At 36.2% G+C, this 16,468-nt stretch overlaps 1 pseudogene; it reads right to left on the bottom strand.

Annotated features, from left to right (window-relative positions):
- LOC131238862 (probable proline transporter 2) overlaps window positions 1-16,468 on the bottom strand; it is a 191,683-nt pseudogene that overhangs the window by 142,058 nt on the left and 33,157 nt on the right.

Raw genomic sequence — 16,468 nt, 5'->3', positions numbered from 1 at the left:
GGTGACCTTAAAAGGTCCCTATGAGCTGTATGATTATATTTGAGAATTAAACCTCATTTTTGTGATTAATAGTTAAATAAGAGGATTCTAGTCCCAAATGTGAGCACCATAGGTAAATCAGATGATGTTAGCCTCATCATGTGCTTAATAGTTAAATTTGAGGATTAAGCCTCTTTCATCTCTGTAGTTTAAGCTTTAAAATTGCTTAATTTTAGTACAATATATTTTTATCTTTGACTATCATTAGTCATTCCTATTTTGATTGATATATCTTTTGAATGACCATAATAAGCATGCTCAATGTTTTAATAGTTATATGAAGAATTTATTTCCTTGTTAGTATGTGCCTTCTAATTGGTAAATCCATGATTTATAGAGTTGGTCCATGCTATATTTTTATTGGTATATCTATTGGAATTAACTCTTTCTAAAATATTGAGAAAAATGGTGGGAAAGATCAAGTCCCACGAAAGCAATGTGAATTCTGTTTTGCAGGTTCTAATTCTTTCAGGGATAGATAAAGATAGGGGGAGCATGAAAGTATTACATGTGTTATTTGTATCACGTTTAAATCATTTATAATTTGACATGTACTATTTTGAGTTGTTTTGATTTGTCATTGGTAAAGACCATGACAAGATTTTGGTTAGATTTTTATCACATAATTGACAAAAGGGGGAGATTGTTGGTGCACTTATTTGAATACCTTATTTATCAATCACGTTTGTCTATGTGTCAAGGAATCAGTTGAGCCCTTGGAAGCTAAAGATCGAAGACAGACAAAGACAGTAGTATCAAGGAAGTGAAGAACAGGGAAATGAGGTACCTTGGTGACCCTGACCTTGACCCAACATAACCTTTGAACCTCTAGATGATCATGGCCTAATATATAAAGCTTTGATTGATCATCCATGAGAATTAGGAGCACCAATTGAACATGCTTAGATAAGCTATATAAGTTTCAAGTGGCTGAAAAATAAATTACTCAAAACCAACTAACTTAGAGTGAGTTCGATTGATCGATTAATTAGTTGAGCAATCCTTAATCGATCTTGAGCAATCAGACTCGATTAATTAAACTCTGTCAAATATGTCTAGCGAGTTCTCTAGACTAATTCCATAAGTTTCGATCGATCGATGGCCCTCAATCAATCAATCGGCGGTGTCATTTTTTGTCCGTTTTATAACTATTGGAACTTGATTCTTTATATAGAGCATCCGATCTTTAGGCATTTGAACGAGTTTTTGGTGTAACAGAAGCTTATACAATTCCATACTCATATCCCACATTCCTAGCCTCTAAGTTCATGAGATTTAACTCATCTTTTTTTTTTTGTGATTAATCACTTGAAAGAGGATTCCAACCTTACTGAAGAAGATGAACTTGATCTCCAACTTGTTCTAAAGATTTGACTTGAACTCATATTAAAATCATTGTTTAAATCCTGTAGAACACCCATCTAGGTGAATCTTGAATGAGTTACAGCATTCTCATGTGTTGTAAGAGATTCACCCAACTTCCCATCACCTTGCTCACCTCAATGGAGCATTTCAAGCAACATATTTGATCTTAGAGCTGAAGCATTAGCAAAGCATCGTCATCATTGATCGGGTGAGAAAAAGGAGAGCAAATTAAAGCATAGGAGAGCATTGATCAAGTAGTTCAAGAAATAAGTGTGAATTAGTGAGTCTATACTCTGTTTCCTTATGTAGGATTAAGGGTAAATGTTTGTGACATAAACTCAATAGGTTCTTGTGTAGGACCTGGCCTCTTGTGTAGGGTCGAATTCATCAGACATGAGTGTGTACGTGTTAGTCTCCATGGCACTCTTCGATGAGAGTAAACGTAAGTCCTTGTACTAAGACCAAGGTTGTTAGTTAGCTGATAGAAAACCAACTAAAATCTCTTACAAGAGCATCCGATGGTAGTGTACGTGTAAACCTTGTGTAGGTTGTAAAGGTTAGAGATAAACCTAATTTAAAACCTCTAGCAATGAATTCTAATACAGTCTAAGAGAGAGTTTGACTCCCCAAGAGTGGAGTAAGGAAACCGAACCACTATACATCTTATGTTTGAGATTGTCAATTGAGCACATTTTTAATTATGCATGTGAATTTAATTTATGAATTATATGCATGGATTATTAGATGAATGCTAAGAGTTGATAATTATTACATCTCACACACACATGCACACTATCTTATTTAGACTAGTTACTTAATATGTTGCATGTATTGTAGTCTATGTGATTGGACCCACTTTGGCTTAGAATCATTAGTGTTAATTGTCTTAGTTTAAATTGAAATATTATTTTAAGTAATTAAATGTTAAAATGCATAAAATTTATTTGGTCTCAAGCATCCCCCTGCAGGACATAACTATTCATTTCTTAGCTCCGCCAAGCTTTCGTATGCCGTGGTAGACTATTTCACGCAATTTCAATCTTTGCCCTCTTACTCTTGTCCTTTTAAGAACATTTTAGTGAGGCATATTAGTGTTAACACTTGGAGATCTATTTAACATTAGATGTGCAAATCTTTATGTCGAATTATAGATTTATGAGTTCATTATATCTTGAAGATAATTTGTCATTTTCTTCTTTTAAGCTTGTTGAAGTATTCAAAAAAGGGCAACAATCTTTCTTGTTCAAATATTGGCTATTCAAGTTAAGATTTGAACCGATAAACCAAGTGTTTTTATTTCAAGTTTCTTAATTTCTGCTATTATGTACTATTTTATTTTTCTAACATACAAAATAGAATAGTTAATTTTAATTTTTTACAAAAAGTAAATAATCTCAAGCGTAAGAATAAAATAAGTAGATATTTGTTCAAAATTTGTATTCATCAAATGATCATACCATATAATTAATAAGTATTATTTTATTCAATTATGACCATTGATTATTGTCTTTTTGACCATCCATTGAGTGTTTGCTAATCAACCATTTAATAATTTAAATAAGTGTAAAATTTGGTTTATAGGATAGCTAAATTTGCAATAAGAATAATGGATAGTTAAGGTACCTTGTTCCATTTGTGCAACTTCTTAGTTCCTATTTATCAACCATTACATCTTTGTGTGTGGACACAAATGACATCCATATCATAATTTTAGTAATGACTAGTAGTTTGGGCCCCACTTTGATGTGTTGTAAATCAACCAATTCCAAAACTTAAACCTTATGGTTTTAGAGGTTTTACACATAATTTGGCACTATACCCAATAGTGTGGTCTACATGAATTTTGGATCCAACTAATTCTTAGGGTCCCATATTCCTAGTGGTTAGCACTCGTTGTATGGTTAAGATCCCACATACAAATCACGATGGCCCCTTGGCAATTTGAATGCACCATAAACTCAACACAATACCTTCTCTCTCTCTCTCTCTCTCTCTCTCTCTCTCTCTCTCTCTCTCTCTCTCTCTCTCTCTCTCTCTCTCTTTATGTATATTTGTATATATGTGTGCATGTAATGATCTTTGTTAAGCCCACATGTATATAAGGAAGCTAATGAACATAATACATGTGCTATGATAGAAAATATGAATCAGTTCTAATCCATCTATCAGAGGTGTTAATGCATGCCCTCACTAGAGAATCAATTTAGTTTTCTAGTTAGTTTCACCATAATTTATGAAATAAGTGCACAAATGAGAAAAAATGATGAAATTTTAGTCTTTTTACTTTTTTCATTACTAACTTGGTAAGCGGAATAACTTTACTATTTAGAGTGAACAACTACACAATAGAACCTACTTGATGGATGAATTGGAAAATGTACTAATCTACTATGCTGGCATGTGGTGGCATGTAAATGGTGCATCTTGTACAAACATGTGGGCCTAGAATGCTCTATATCCAAACTTATAATGTAATGTAGCTAGGAGGAAGATATGTACCATCTTTTATTAGAATTCCAAGGAGGGTAGCAATGTAGGTGAATGTAAGGATGGTTGATGCCAATAACCAACTTTTCATTGCAGATATGTTTAGAACCACAAAAGAAAAAATAAAGAAGACTATTCCTGTTATGATGATGAACACCTGAAGCCTCAATAGGGAGGGACTAAATTCTGAATTGATCTCCTGTGTAGATTCAAAATAGATTAGTGATAGTTATGGAGGAGAAATTAGGGAGTACACAATGGAGGAAGCAAGTATATTATGTGTATAAAAATAAACTATTTGTGAGTTAGTTAAACCATGACTTATTTATTTAATATCTTAAGATGAATTTGGTATCCTTTTTCGGGATATTCGAGCAAGTGAATAAATGGAAATGTACAAATTTTCTTAGGTACAATGAACTCACACTTTTGGATATTTCAATTCAAATATTTGCACTTCCAAGTGTCAAGTTGAACTTTAAGAATTGAACATTGATACGCAGGAAAGACACTCTCAAGTGCACGTTTTTAGGGTGGGAATGAATTGAACTAAGGGTTTAAAGGGTATGGGAATAATGTGTTCTTAATAAATTCTCTTGGATAAGATGTCTTGGAATTATACACTTAAGTGGGTATTTTGAAAAGTCACTTTTGTCCTTAACATAATCACATTATATTCACACAACTATATGTCTAGGCCACATGTTATTTCAAAATTTATGCCTTTCACATGAGTCATAATTTCACTCTCTTTTGAACATGGATAATTATTTCTATATTGATTTTGATAGCGCAGTTATTTTATTGTAAAAAGGTAACACCATGTCATTACCACCTAAATTCTAGTAAGCCTAACTATGCCCCATGTATGCCATGTGCTAAGCATTTAATCACTGATTAACATAACACCATGGCTCAAATGCGCATGAATCTTGCCAAAACTATAATCCTACTCAAACTTCTCTACAAATGATGCTCACGTGCAAGGTGCTGAAGGAACCCAAGCAGCCCACTACTCATATTGTGTGTGCATGTGTTCTAAGTGCAAATTCTTCTCCAGATTTAATGAAGATCTCTAGTGGTAAAAACATAACTTAAGTTATTAATAGAAATATATTTACTTGCTTTCTCAAACAATACATTATTTTTTTCGTTTATATTTCATTAAGAGATGATACCACGATTTATTATGCTATCAAATTGAGAAGTCCATGTTTTCTTCTCCATAAAAATTCTTAGGAGGTTTCCTTTCTGCACAACCTAGTGTTGATCAATACCATTTATCTAGTGAACGTTCCACACTATGCTTTTCACATGGGTCATAATTTCATTGTCTCTTTTGAACATGGATAATTATTTTTATATTGATTTTGATATCACAATTATTTTAATTACAAAAGGTAACACCATGTTACTGCCATCTAGACTCTAGTAAGCCTAACCATGCCATGTGTATGCCATGTGCTAGTCATCTAATCACTAATTAACATAGCACCATGGCTCAGATGCGTTCGAACCACTTGCCAAAACTATAATCCTACTCAAGCTTCTCTACAAATCATGCTCACGTGCAAGGTGCTAAAGGCACCCAAGCATCCCACTACTCATATTGCGTGTGCATGTGTGCTCAGTGTAAATCTTCCTGAGATTTAATGAAGATCTCTTATTATATAAAAAATATATATACTTACTTTCTCAAACAATACATTATTTTATAATTTATTTTTCATTAAGAGATGATGCCGCAATTTTTTACACTATTAAATTGAGAAGTTCATGATTTCTGAAATTGCAGTAACCCACTGAAGTACGAAATTGTGCCCAAGTGTCCTAAAGGGGGTTGAATAGGACTTTTAAAAATATTTCTGTTAAAAACTTAAATTGCCTAACTTAAACTATTTACAAATGAAATTAATCAAAGCAATTTAAATCTATGACTTTAAAGCCAATAGTGGGCCAATCACATAGATTATGAAAAATATGCAAATAAGCAACTAGCTTATAGAGATAGTGTATATGAGTGTGTGGGATGTGATTCCTATCAATCCTAAACATTTATCTAATCATACATTATAATTAAGCATTTAAATCATATAAGCATAATTAACAAATGCACAAAGACAATCCTAAATAGGATCATATATAGTGGTTCGACTACATGCTTACTCCACTCCCGGTGGACGCACTCAAACCATGAGTGTACCGGATTTTACTATCCAATGGTTTTAAATTAGGTTAACCATGAACCTCTACAACCTACACAATGTTAAACTACGGAGCCTACACGAGACAATCTTAGGTGCCTACACAAGGCAATTTTATACCCACACAAGGCAATGTGTCCTACACAAGAAAACTTTTAGAGCCTACACAAGGGACCTATATGCCTACACAAGGCAGTATGTCCTATAGAAGGACACTACACGTATTCTCCTGTCAGAGGCCTACAAAAGGTCTTAATGAGTTTGACAACTCAAACTCTGAATCTCAATCCTATACAAGGAAATGGCTTCAGACTTAATGGACTCTTAGACTTACTTATAAGTGAGTGAGCCATATTTCAGCACATATTGCTGAAGATCTTCCTAGTGGTGAAGAGTCTTTAGTTCCCTTAAACTGCAACTGCTTATAGATACTTTAATAGAGGTACTGAGGTTGATGGGTTAAGGTATAGTTATTCTACTCTAGTTAATGATATGCATTTAAGATGTAGAGAAGATTCCCATGAGTTAAGCCTTTAAATATCGTAACACAATGATTTGCCATTAAAAAGTGCTATTGGATGATCAATGAAGGCCGGAGTTCATTCTTCAATCCAAGCTATGAATATACCAATAAATACCTTTAGGCCATGGATTAAATGATGAGCTCCTATGGGAAGTAGGACTTGAGAGTAAGGGTAATAACTCTCTCAAAGTTCTCTTCATTACTCACTCAAATATCCAAGAAGTAACCAAGTATTTATATAGAGTCAAATCCCAATGGTAAAAAAACAGGCAGAAATCTGTCATTGTCAATGCCAGCTAACCATCTTCGATTGCATCGACTCTCTGCACTATGATTTTTAAATAAGTGCAGGACAGATTCTGTCCAATTCCTTCAAACATCCTTCGATGCCAACAAAGGGCCCTTTGATGTGATCGAGTGATGGCTCGATACCATCAGGATTTTCCTTTGAAGATACCACTTGGTTGCTAGACATATTAAGCACTATTTTCGATGCCTTCGAGTGAAAACACTCTAGATAGTTTGGTCCATATTTTGATGCCATCAAACAGACTTTTGATGTCATCAAAATTTGAATTTCTATGTCATCGAATGGTCTTCGATGCCATTGAGAATATATGATTTTCTTTGTAAGCTTGCTGGACAAACTGGTCCTCTTTTCGATGCTATCAAAGTATGTTCGATGCCATTGACTAACTTACTTCAATGCCATCGAAAGTGATTTGATTGCATCGAGTATACTTAGAGTATTTCAAATATTCCTGGAGATATTAGGCATTATATTGATGTCATCGAAATGCATTCGATGCCATCAAAACTTAAGTTTTAATCGCATCGAACTACCCTTGATTCCATTGAATATATTTAGGTTTTTCACAATTGGTTGCTAGACTTGTAAGGTTCTGATTCAATGCCATTGAACATGTGTTTAATGTCATTGAAGTTGTCTCGATTGCACTTCGATTGCAATTGATAGAACATGAAAGTATCCTATTTTGCTTCTGTCTCCGTAAGCTTTAAAAAATTTCTAATATAAGCTTACCAAGGGTTTTGCAAAAATGGTTTTGGGCAAGTTTAAATATATTCCAAGTGGGTCTTTTACTTGATAGGGTTTGGTTTGGGAAGTGAGGCTTAATATACCTGTAAAGTGCACTCAAACTTCTTCAGCTTGATGAGTCTTGGTCTTGTAGGCTTCATATGGGGCTCAATTGACACACGAACTCAACATTCACATATATTGACAAACAATGGCACTTTCAATTTCATCTTCATAAAAATTCTTAGGAGGTTTACTTTCTGCACAGCCTAGTGTTGATCTATACCATTTACCCAGTAAACTGTCCACACTATGCCTTTCACTTGGGTCATAATTTCATTCTCTTTTAAACATGGATAATTATTTCTATATTGATTTTGATAGCGCAATTATTTTAATTGTAGAAAGGTAACACCACGTCATTGTCACCTAGATTCTAGCAAGCCTAACCATGCCATGTGCATGCCATGTGCTAAGCATCCAATCACTTATTAACATAGCACCATTGCTCAGATGCATCTGAATAACTTACTAAAACTTCGACTCAAGCTTCTGTACAAATGATGCTCATGCACAAGGTGCTGAAGGCATCCAAGCAACCCACTACTCATATCGTCTGTGCACATGTGATCAGTCTAAATTCTTCTCGAGATTTTATGAAGATCTCTTGTGGAAAAAATAAAACTTAAGTTATTATATAAAAATATATTTACTTGCTTTCTCACACAATACATTATTTTTTTGTTTATATTTCATTAAGAGATGATACCATAATTTATTACGCTATCAAATTGATAACATGTTTTTATCTCCATAAAAATTCTTAGGAGGTTTTCTTTTTGCACAGCATAGTGTTGATCAATACTATTTACCTAGTGAGCGTTCCACATTATATTGACCCTCGTGAAAAAAATAAATAAATAATTTGACTTGATATCCTTACCATTTTTTATTAGGTTATATGCACATTTTTTGGACCACTGCTTTTAATTTCAATGTTGTATGTTTATGCTCACAATTACGATAAGTTCTATATAGCACATCTACAATGGGACCACCTGGTGGTTAGGTGGCATCCATCAATAAGAGATGGGGGCTCACTTTTGAGTAACTTGTGCAAGACTTGGATTGCATTGTTACCTTGCCACCACAAATATCCGTGGTGTCTTGACATGGCAGGTTTGATTGGGCCACCTGTAGCTTTGCGGGATGGAGCCTAATGAAAATATAATACTATTGATTATTCATTTGGACATGTCGGCCATCTGCATCCACTTGTACATACATACAAATGGATGAATCAATTGCATTATGTTTCCTTAAATGGAATTGAAGCTTCTTGTGACTTATATAAACAATACACACATATGGGAAAGGAAAAAAACTACCAAATGCCTCTATAATCTAGTATATATTATTAGAATGTGTCTACAATCTAAATAATTGCTCAATTCTTTGGTCATTTTTACTTTTTTTATTCACATATCTCCCAATTAAAATCAATAGTCATTTTACACACAAAATGACAAAATTCCTCCCTAAAAGATTTCGTTATTCTTTGTCAATCTTGCTAGCACAGTCCCTTTGACTCTTAGGTTTGCCCACACACCCTCTGCTTTGTCTCCTAATTGATCCATGGGGCCACCTATGTTGCCTTTTCCTTTCCCTTTTCTATGGGCTCCATCACGCCGTCAATCAATTAAGTTTCTTGATATAGGCCCAACATGCATGATCCATTGGATTCTCAACATGATAGTGGCATTAGTGGGACCACCCATCCCATGATGGCGGAAAGGTGCAGAACTCGTACTCATCAAACAGACATAAAGTTCTTATTTGTGGCCCATAAACAAGATACTGAGAGCAATTGATCAATGGTGTCCACTCACCCATCATAATCTATTAACCAATCTGATAGATGTCATTTTTATTCCATGACTCTAATGTTCGGACTCTCCAAATGCCATATCGGTGGACCGTGTGCCTTGGCCAGATGTCCTAATCATTCATGCATTATTATTTACAAATTATCATGGACCCACCATACATGTATTCCCATAGCCAAACGATCTTTATTTCTTATGTGTGGTTGAGAGATAAGATTTTAAAATGAAGGTGTCATCGTTGTGGTTGGTCAAAGACATAAGAACATGGGTTCATGCCAAGTGATATTAATTATCTTTTGAGAAAAACTTTTGTGTGACCATAAAATAGTGATTTTGAGTGTGATCCCTTGATAGTGGGTCAAAGGTGGCGCAAACACGTGCTTGGGTGTTTGACCAAGGTTGGGTCCATGCGTAATTATGCATTTATCCAAGGTAGGCCCTACACTTGCATGTGCATCTATTCATCACTTCTATGTGCTTGCCCACACACATTTGGACATCCATGCCCACCTTGGACACACCACAAGCACATGCTTACACATGCATCTCCATAACATGCATGGACATCTATGCCTACACATGCATCCATTTATAATATCACAACATGGGTCCCATGCCTTTTGAAGTTTATCCTTTTAGAAGGAAAAAAAAAATTCTACACTGGTGGAGAGTGATTTTCAACCTTATTCCTTGATGGTGCATCTAAGGTGGGTCACATGTGTTCCTATGTCCACTAAAGGTGGGATCCATGCGTAACTATAAATCTAAGGTAGGTCTCACACTTCTATGAGCTTTGAACCACTCAAGTACCGGTCATTCTTAGAGAAGAAAATTGTTCTGGCATTATCACAATACATTCTTAGTAGCTTAACAATAGAGCCGAAAACACGAAGTCTTTAGATAAAATTCTACAGCAACATAACATTGCTCTAAGTCTCAAAACATGCCATAAACTTAGCCTCTATAGCTGAAGCAGTTATAATTATTTCTTTACACTTCTTCAGGAGATCACTCCGCGAACTAGGAGGAACAAAACGCCTGAGGTGGACTTCCTCTTATATTTGCAATCAACAAAATCAGAATATGAAAATCAAGTCATCTCTTATTCTCTAGTTCTTTTATATGTGAGCTTATAATATTTTCTTAATTGTAAATATCAGATTACTTTTTTTGCAACTTTTCAATGATTTATAATGGGATCATTATGTTATATTCCCAACATAACAAATGCAAAGTTAATGTTAAGGATGCATGCTTGTCTGAGTATACATCAGACTCTCAACTGCGAAAGCATATGACATCTGTTTCATTTACTTGGTTCTAAGTCATATCTTGGACATCGAAACATGCTAAACTTATCACCTCTTTTGATTGCATTTATGGATAAACAATTTCACATTCCATATCTCTTTAAAACTCTCTTGATATAGGCCTTTTAATAAAATCTTACTAGTCCTTGTGATCTATCATGACACGTATCCATGCTAACCATAAAAGCTGCCTCATCTATATCTTTCATTTCCAAGTACTTAGAAAGAAATGATTTAGTCTCAAACAATAATCCAAAGTGATTAGTAGTTAGTAGGATGTCATCCATATATAATATTAGGAATATAAGCTTACTTTCATTAACCTGAGTCAGTGAGTGTGCATACGCGCATGTGTGTGTGGATATCTATCAACAATATTTTTCTTAAATCTAAAGGATATAATGATATCCTTCGACTTAAATTACTATTGTTAAGAGGCTTATTGAATTCCATATATGAATTTCTTAAGCCTAGACACTAGGGCCTATTTGGAACGTGGGATTAGGTGGTATGGAATTGTATTTGGTCCAATGTAAATTCCATCTAGTGTTAGTAAACAATGGGAAGAATTGGATTAATTTTCAAGTATCATATCATCCAATCCCAATAGGAGATGCGATAGGATTTCTGGTGAATTTCTAAATCCACTACATCTATGGACCCCATGTTGATGTATATGTTTTATCCACTTCGTCCATCAATATGTGCCCTTTACATATGATGATCAAGTTGAATATGCATACGAGTGACCGACATCAGTTGTGAATTTGTTTCATTGATCACAATTCCATAGTCCACCAAATGTAGGTTTCATGTGATATAATATTTTTTTCCAAAGAAAAATTTTGATCCCAAATGTTGGATTCAATGGTCGAAATACCATGGTATTTCCATACATATTATCATTGTGTAATAATGGCGTCAATTACACCTCATGCAATTCAATACCATGTAATCTCGAGTTCCAAAAATGCCCTAGATGTTCCTGTTCATCTATTGAAAATCCTTCAAAATTTTCCAAGTAGACTACTTCATTTAGATTCTTGCTATAAAAAAAAAAAAAAGTTGTCTTCACATCCATATGGTGAAACTCAATGTAAAAATGAGCTACTATTCTAATCGAACTCTTTTTAGAAATAAAAGAAAATACTCTTTAGTCAATCTCTTACGTTGGGTTGTCATTACTTTGACCTTGAATCTCTCTTTTTTTTTTCTTTTTTTTTTGAAAAGAGAAGCTTTCCATTGATGATATGAATAGGGGATATAAAGCTCTGGATTTTAGGTGGGCACTAAACAAAAAGACATCTGGCCACACCTATCATATAGACTTAAAAATAGAGAAAGAAAACAAAAAACAATGGCTTAGGACTCTGAATGGAGAGATTTGAGGGACCCCATACCAACTTTGTCCAGAAACAACATCCCCGTCATCTTCCTAGGGAGGTCGTTAACATTATCAAAATAGGATGGCATTTGGCGATCGCTACCCAACCGGGCCATATCGTCAGCCGGGCCATCCCTTCTCTCTTGGTATGGGAGAAGACAAAAGTTCCCTTGTTTTGCAGCTTCCAAATCCTAAGGACCCAAGGTTTCCAATGCCAATGAGTGGAGGATTTCCCTAGCAGTAGATCAATCACCACCTGAGAATCAGATTCCATTTCAACCTTCTGAAGTCCCAACTCCAGGCACTTCAAGATACCATCGTGGATAGCGCGGATTTTAGCAAAGTTATTAGATCCCACTCCATAGCCAGTCGCGAACGCGAAGATTAGGTTCCCATTATTCCTTCTGCACACCCCACATCCTCCAGATAGGCCCGGGTTCCCTCTAGCCGAACCGTCCACATTGAGCTCGGCCCAGCCCGCAAGAGGTTTAGACCACCTAATGATCTCTGCCTAGATTGTACGTTGGGGGGAGACGATCTGCCCAAGCCATCCCATAAGCGAAGGCGAGGGGGAAGTGGTAGGGACTTAACTATGGGCAGCAAATTAAGGGTCCCCTTGATGCGAGATATGGAGTTTAGCACCTGTATAGGCCTATTGTCATACCTTGCACCGTTTCTGGATCTCCATATATCCCACAAGATCAGTAAGGGTAGCATCTTACGGAGGCAAGAAGGGGCGTTCCCAGGGGCATCTACACAATTCTATTGGGCTAGTCTTGCTTCAACGATCTGAAGTTGAGTGATGGGAATTCTGAAGGAGCTGGAATGACGCCAAACCATGGAGGCATGCTGTCCATAGAGGAAGAGATGCGAAATGGACTCGACCTTGGGGCGATTAGGCTACTCACCTTCACAACAGTTGCATCTGGGAGCAATGTGGATCCCTTTTGATTGGACCCTGCAGTCCACTGGAATAACACCTTACAGTAATTTCCATATAAAATTGGAGATCTTTAGGGGGAGCGACTTGTGCCAAATCCAACTAGACCATGCTGAGGAGGGGCAACGATGTCTGAGCACAGTCCATGCTGATTTAACAGAGAAAGAACCTGAAGGATGGAGCAGCCAGAAGGTGACTGAATCTTCATCCGATGTGGCAAAACTTCCCTTGAAGATGAGGTTCACCAATGAATGGGGGAGGAAGGACCAAACAGAGGACGGGGGAAGAGGGCCAGATGGTCCCAGACTGTCTTTAATCTTGGTGGACATCATAGCAGTTAGGATAGGTGAGGAAGCCAGACGCTGGAGGGGGCCAAGAGTTGGTCTGCCAGAAGGATAGGTCCCCCTTTTCCACATCCCATTGAGTTTGCTCTGACAGAGTAGGGAGGAGACGAATTTTCTTCCAAATTTGAGAGGCTTTAGTAGACACGTGATTCCCATTCTGGTCATTCAGTTCAGCTTGGTGCTTGAATTGAATGAGGCTTACCCACGGACCTACATTCTTGCCAAAGGAAAATGCCCACGTCATCTTCATGCAGAGGACCAACATAACTTCTGACAGTTTTCTAATGCCTAGACCTCCTTTGTCCATAGGGGAGGAGATTTTATTCCAGGCTAACCAGCGGAATTTCCTTCTCCCGTAGGCTCTTCCCCAAAAGAAATGATTAAAACTCTTCTCTAGATTTTGAAGAACTTGACATGGAACATGAGTAGCAGCGAAGACATTGAGGGGAATGCTGCTGAGAATGTGTTTGTCAGTGTTGTCCTGCCAGCTTGGGATATGAATCTTGCATTCCAGCCACTCATCCTTCTTTCTACCTTGTCGATCTTGCATTCCAGCCACTCATCCTTCTTTTACCTTGTCGATCTTGCATTCCAGCCACTCATCCTTCTTTGACCTTGAATCGTTTGATGTCACCTTTGGTATTGCATTTGGTCTTATAGACCCATGTACAACCGAAAAATTCATAACCCTTAGGTAACTAGACGAGATCCCAAATCTATTCTGGCTCATAGATTTGAACTCTTTTTCATAATATTGATCCACTTAGAAGAATCTCGACATTTTATCGCTTGTGAAAATGTTTTCACACATTATATACTTCTCATCTCAATTTCATGTTTGTATACATGCACTGCCTAATCATCTAGAATGGTCGGTCTTCATGGTCTTTGAGATCATCTTAAAACTTCAGAAGAGGTGCATTCTAACTGGGTAGATTAGTGACAATCATGTGTGGATGTTCCAGTTGTTGGAGTTATATAATCAACTAGTCGTGAGGCTTTAACATTCCTTAAATTTACAAGTAACAACACTAAAGCTCATATTTCTTTAAGCACCACTTTACATGATTCATCACTCTCACTAATCTATCCACTTTCAAGGATTTTTGGCATTTTCAATTTCAATGATTCTCATAATATGGGTAAGATAACAAAACATACATCTTTGGATCTTTATGAATATTCAATGAAATATCCACCAAGGTTCTAAAGTCCAATTTTACTTCATGTGGGTTGTAAAGTCTAGCCTTAGTTGGGCATCCCCACAAATATGTAAATATAATAAGCTAGGTTTATTACATTTCCACAACTTGAAAGGAGTTTTAGGAATGGCCTTACAAGGAATCCTATTTAGGATATATGCACCTGTCAAAGGAGCTTCACACCACATCGATTTGAGTAGTGTGGAGTTACTAATGATACTCCCAACCATATCTAGCAATGTACAATTACGCCTTTTGGCTATACCATTCTGTTGTGGCATTCCTAATATCACGTACTAAGCAACTATGCCATATTCTTTTTGAAATCTAGCAAATGGCCTTGGATTACAGATGATCTAATTGAATCTACTGTAGAATTCACTACCCCTATCCAATCTTACAACAGTGATATTTTGATCAAGTTGATTTTACACTTCAACCTTGAATACTTTTAAGGACTTTAAGAGTATCAAATTTCTAATGTAATAGGTAGACATACCTAAAGCGTGAATCATTATTTATAATGTTCTGAAGTACTTTCACATCCACCGTAGCATGTGTTAGGAAAAGCACAACAAATATCTGAGTATTAATTTGAGAAGTTGTAAACTCCTTATAGCACCATTCTTTGTGCATTTACTTTGCTTTCCTTTAATCAGTCTACACACATTAACGTAAATGAACTCCATAGGTTCAAGAGTTTTATCTTTCACAATAACCTTTCAATTCTTTCTATGAAAATATGCCTTGAATGTGGGGGACCGCCGAAGCACATAGAGAAAAATCTAGGATAGTAATCTAATAGCACCAAGCAAACACAAAGAGAACACAACGATTTTAATGTGGAAAAAAACCTTTCAGAAAAAAAAAAAAAACCATGGCACAAATGATAGATGATCACTATGAAAGAAGAAATTACAAAGAGAAAGAGCTTACTTGATTCGAACAACCCCAAATCTCTCCCTTGTTACACCCTTTGAAATCCTAGGACAATTTAGAAACACTTAGAATCCAACCCTGTTTAGACCCATAAATATGTTCTTTTCAGGGATGTCTCCGATCTGATTTTTAGCTCGATGACATCGAATTTTTTGGTATTTTTAGGCTCCAGTTGCTGGACGATTTTTTTCCTTCTTTGATGACATCGAAGCTAGTTCGATGTTATCGAAGGTTTACGCAAATTCATTTACAGAATAGCAGATTCTGTAAATTTTATTTCCAATTTTGTTTAAGCTTCTTTCTAAAGCTATAAATAGGGATATATACAGAATTAAGAGTTATTCTAAGAGGTTCTAAGTATTTCTAAAAGGGTTCTAGGGTTTCAAGGGGTTGAAAGAAGGTGAGGTTTGAGGATTGCTCAAGCCGGGTAAGTCCTCCATCTTTATAATCTGTGCTTTCATAGTGAAATTTCTGTTGCTTTCACTACGGCAAAACTGTGAAAAAAGGATGGTCCAAAACCGTCTGAAATGACCAAAAAGGACGGTCATGGATCGTCGCAAGGGCCGTCAAATTTTGACGTGTCATATTACTTAAAGGACGGTCGAAAACCGTCATTTTTATTGACGAAAAAAAGATAGTCATGGACCGTCCTAAAAAAGGACGGTCATGAACCGTCCTTAAAAAGCACGGTCTTGGACCGTCTCTTATAAGCCTTTAAAGGACGGCCATCGACCGTCCTTTAAAAGGACGGTCATGGACCGTCCTTAAAAAAGACTATCGTAGACCATTTCTGATAAGTCTTCAAAGGA

The sequence above is a fragment of the Magnolia sinica genome, chromosome 3, assembly GCF_029962835.1.
Source record: "Magnolia sinica isolate HGM2019 chromosome 3, MsV1, whole genome shotgun sequence".
NCBI lineage: Eukaryota > Viridiplantae > Streptophyta > Magnoliopsida > Magnoliales > Magnoliaceae > Magnolia > Magnolia sinica.
Note: the sequence above shows the minus strand (reverse complement) of the source record. Positions and strands in the feature narration are given on the sequence as shown.